This window comes from Amblyomma americanum, chromosome 10 (genome assembly GCF_052857255.1).
Source record: "Amblyomma americanum isolate KBUSLIRL-KWMA chromosome 10, ASM5285725v1, whole genome shotgun sequence".
Lineage (NCBI taxonomy): Eukaryota > Metazoa > Arthropoda > Arachnida > Ixodida > Ixodidae > Amblyomma > Amblyomma americanum.
Window position 1 is genome coordinate 63,563,470 of NC_135506.1, and position 4,897 is coordinate 63,568,366.

The 4,897-nt window shown below is 42.2% G+C and overlaps 1 long non-coding RNA gene across 1 annotated transcript; it reads left to right on the plus strand.

Moving 5' to 3' along the window:
• Nucleotides 1-428: 428 nt before the first annotated feature.
• Nucleotides 429-4,693, plus strand: LOC144106493 (uncharacterized). The gene is made up of 2 exons (XR_013309027.1): nucleotides 429-981; nucleotides 1,752-4,693. It is a non-coding gene; the product is annotated as an uncharacterized LOC144106493 (long non-coding RNA).
• Nucleotides 4,694-4,897: the final 204 nt, after the last annotated feature.

Consider the following 4,897-nt stretch of genomic DNA (forward strand, 5'->3'; position numbering starts at 1 on the left):
GAATGTCACGTGAATCACGTGATACGCAAACGTAATTCAGTGAAGTCAAAATGACGTTTCGTGACGCAAATGAAATGCTGCCATTGCTGAAAAATGCCCCATTTGGCCGCCGTAATTTGAGACGGCCGCAAGATGGTCGAATTATGGTGGACATAGTCGAATTATGACCACACTGATTTATACGGCTGTTAGCTCACCGTAGTTTGGTAGGCGCTTATTTCAAGTAATTAACTGTTCAGAAACATGGTTGTTTTGAATGTAGAAGCATTGAAACGGCGTTATAATGGTACTTCTTAATTAAGCAGCCTTTTAGAGCCATAATTATCAGAGCGTAATTTTACACCCGCGTGAGGACACTAGCCGCGCTCCCGTTTCAAACGCTTCTCTCATGCTAAGGAATTATCGGTCCGCGCGGTCGTGGTTGCTACAGCGCGGATATGGCGGCGTCCCTAGCTGCCGTTTGTTGTCACGGGCTGCGAGAAGCGAGGCATTCGTGAGTGCGCCTCAGTGTTTTCGAAGGACTGCACGGTTCGTGAGTTTGACGGCCTGGCCAGTGATATTGTGGTGGCTGTGCGAGAAGCTTTGCGGCAAGAGGCAGCGCGTGAGCACCTTGGTCTGCCTTAAACATGGGATTGTAGGTGCTCCGGCCGTTCCTCTGATCCTGTGTTTCAAGGCGCGATCGGTAGCTGTGAACGTCTGGACACCAATTAGTTCAGTGTTTGCCTCTATTTACACGCTGTCGCTGACCTGATATTCAACTGCGTGAGTGATGAGAGGGTGGCACAAAAGGTTGTCTGCCGGCTGAGCAACATGCTTCCAGAATGTGTTCGGCTTGTCGGCGGGACTGTGCTCATCAGTGCATCATCTGTGTGCTTAATTTGTGTGCATCAGTGTCTGTGTGCATAAGGGCAGTTTCTGAAGACAGCGGTGTCAGCAAGGCAGCGTACATGTGCCGGGTACATCGTCTCGAGCATCGATGAGGTAAGGGAAACAGCAACGAAAAATTGCTATTGACTTTCTTCAGATGGCTGCATGCAAGGTTATTCATATTGATGGCTGGTGGCTTTCTTCGGGTGTGTAATAACAAGTCCCTTATGTTCCTACCCTTTTTTGGTCACATGCAAACAGCTATGAATCTCATGGCACATTTATTTGTAGCCTATTAAGCGAGGAAGCCTTGTGCAAATAAAAGCAACATTTCAAAATAGTCTTGTCTGTAAAGTAAAACACACAACGAGTTTTCAGATTACTACAATATAACAGATGTGGGTGATTCGTAGGGCGTCTGCATGTTTATGGTTTTCTTTCGTTGCAACCAAACACAATGGCTTGGCATCTGCATTTTGATAAATGCAGTTGCAAAAGCATTCGTGTAGTAAGATTTTAGTGCAGTTAAATATTCTGAGGTAAAGTTAACCTTGGACTTCCTCTACAATGTGCCTTGTAGCAGTTGCCTTCACTGCAGCACAATAAAAATAAATATGTAATAATTTTTTATACCCATCAGTCTGGCTGTAGTCAAGCTGTTTTCACAGTTCTGTTTTACTTCCTCCATCATTTTGATAGAGATGACCAGTAAAATATAACTGTTACAAAAGTGGTTTATTTGAGTAGTTACAGTCATACGTGAAACTTTAGTTTGATAATTACAGCCCTGTGATGTCTCGTATTTGAAAGTCTTTTCTCTTGTGTGTATGAAACTTGCATTGCCTCAAGCTCACGCACTAAAGACAGTGTTGATTGCCTTCCAGGTGACGTGTATATTGTGCCTCTTCGATGCATCACTGCTATCCTAGGAAGTCGTGCTGAGGAATGCTGCTGCAAGGTTCAACATCGTTCACCTCTCATCTAGAGTGCTTCTCAAGCAAAGAATCATTCCTTGGAAGGGTTGCATTGGATGTCTTCACAGGTGTCAAGTGCTGTACATATGGAACAGGATTATTTTCAAAAGCGATCACAACTTGCACTGTGCGACACATTGCATGCATCCGCACTTAGCTGCAGGACTCACTGCCATAGTTTTCACCTGTAGTCATGCTGTGATCAGTCTATGTAAACATTTTTTATGTTTCAAGTTTCATTGCACACAGCAAGAAAGCTGTTCAAGTCTGTGATTTTTGTGCTGCTCTTTAAACAGGACCAAATTTTACTTTCAGTTTGTCACTAGAGTGTGTAATGACAGGTGTGTTTGATGTGTAGACTTTTCTCTAATGCTGCAGTTCTTCACGTGACAGGAAGCATAGAAGAAATTTTTCACCTACCATCTGCAAATTGGCCGGTTGTGTGCTTAAACACATGCTTTAACGCTACTGAACAGTTGCTAATTCTTAATGTACTGTAATGCTGTGTGCTCTCTTTATGCAGAATGTGCATGTTAGTGCTTTAGTGCAGTGAAACAGAGGAAGTCACCAAAATGTTTTTCTCCTGCCAGCAGAGCTTTGAACCAGTACTTCTCTTTGATTTCTGTTAAAAGTTTGTGCTCCATGACGTGATTACTGCTTCACTGAAATTTCTTGACATGCACAAAACATAGGGATGTGTATGCAGTCATTTATCACATCTTGCTCAGGGCGCAGTCTGATTTTGTAGGCAACTGTTCGTCCGATAGGAGGTCCCTAATGTGTCATCTGTGTGTGCTCACAGAGCAAAGCAAGCTTTGTCCCCTGACATTTCTTTGCCTCTGTGCCTGTTTTCTACTGTTTCTTTTGTATGCTATGTGTAGTGATACAGCAATCCACTAGTTTTCCTCTGAGCAAAAAGTGAGGCAACTCTTTCATGTTTGTCATCTGCCAAGCTTCTATGAATGAAAGACAAGGCAGCTGTCTGCTAGTTCGACCAGTTTCGCTGTGTAAGGCCCTGCTTTTACCAACCTTGTTGCTGGCACTTCGCTTCTTGGCTGCTGCTAATGCCGTTAGGCGAATTTGACAAAAATTCCAGACAATCTGTTCAACCTATGTTTCTTTGGTATCACTGGGGCATCAATGGACGCATTGCTGTTTTTTGATTTAACACAGGAATCTACTGGACTTGGCACTTCGTGAAATAGGCATTATCAATGCGCACATATACCGCATCACACTTCTTTCACACATTGCAACTTGTCTTGTTACCGGAGAAATCTGCCTCTGTGACCCTGGTGTGTGCGGGATTTTACCACTTTTGCTGTGTGGCAGCAGCAATCGGCTCTTTACTGTCATTGCCATCACATGTCCTGCAGCAGTCATGAAATTTTCTTGTGTATCAAAAACAAAATGTTTGCTGTGATACTTTGCAGAAAGGAAGTTTGTTCTACAGCTGACTTGCTCCGAAATTTTGCTTCAGCTTGAAAAGAAAATTGGCAGCAAAGCAAATATTTTTTTAGAACAAGCTAATATTTCAGAGGGCTTAATATTTGTGAGATATAACTTCCAGTGCACTTAATTTCCACTAACATATTGCAGTTGTCTCTGCTGCTGCATTACAGCTGATTTGTTTAGTCAATAAAACACACCAGTTTCACTTACATCTATCCTGATCACTAGTTTATCCTCTACTTTACTCAGTACTCGAACCTTCCCTTGCGATTAACAGTGTCAGTATCACCAATCTTTAATTCCACCTCCAGGTGAAATTATCCGTGGATGCGTGGCTATAGTGATGTTCGGCAAAAAGCGATGCAAACCACTAAATGCACGTGAAATATGCATTCAACCCATTAGGGCACTTTGTACACAACTGCATACATTGCGAACTCATTTGTCTCAGAGTTTGCTTTAGTTGTCACTGATTTATTCATTTCAGTCCAATTTAGCATCCATCGACCTCTATATAGGGTGCTTTTTTTAGTTGCAGCACACTCTTCTCTGACAGAATACAACAGCATAGCAACTGCTCTAGTATGTATGTTTGTAAGCATTACCTATATAAAAATTGGAATGCTTGCTTTGCATTTGGCACCTATTTCTTGGTTTTTAATGTTGAGCCAGCTGACCTCAATTTTAATAAATTTTAGGGTTGTAGTCAAAAGTCTTAAGGCCTCATTTTGTGCTTTTGATCCCCGAAGTGCAGCACTCAGTGTCTTTGAAGTTTAAAGTGGTTTGAAAGGCTAATACAAGGGTTTTCCTCACCTTGCAGAAGTTTACAGCATGATGGGTGCCTTGAATGCACTACACAGCTGAAAAGTGAACCCTGTGGCATGAAGTCTTCACGTCGGGGTGTATATGCACTGTATCGTTGCAATTTCTACTGCTGGTCTGTCCTTTTAGCTGTGTATTGTATGGTGCTGTGAGGATATTTTATTACATTAGGAACATTCTCTTTCGCTTTTTTAGTTATCCTGAATACATCCTAGGAGGTGGATACATTAAAAATCTACCGAAAGCGTTGAAAGCCAGTGGCTACTCTCGCTGGCTAAATTGCTTTTTGTGCATCCTGGAGACTTTTATCTTAATAGTATCCTAACCAGAACACATTCCTAACCAGAATGGATTGGTGCCTCCCATATATTGTCCTGTGGGCCACATCAACCTTGAATGTCTTGCCTAATTGCCGTCTAATCTTATGCTTGTGCTTTTCCTGCTATGATTTGCCTCAATTGCTGAAATATCTGGCTGTATTAAATTCGAAAAGGCAGTTATCAATTTCATATGATCCCCCACTTCCTTTGTATGCCTCCAGGCATTGAGTATGGAAATAAATTAATTTCCTCCTTGTCTGTAGTGCCCGTAAATATATTGTCATGTTTTTGTTTTCAGCTCTGTGGCTCATGGTGCCACTTTGTTGTCTCTTCAAACACTGCGTGCAAGACCAGCTGGAATGCTTGGCCCCAAAACACGTTAGGTTTTGTGTGACATGTACTAGGTAATGAGTTTGCAGACATGAACATTAAAAGTTTTTTGTATCACACAAATAAGGCTTC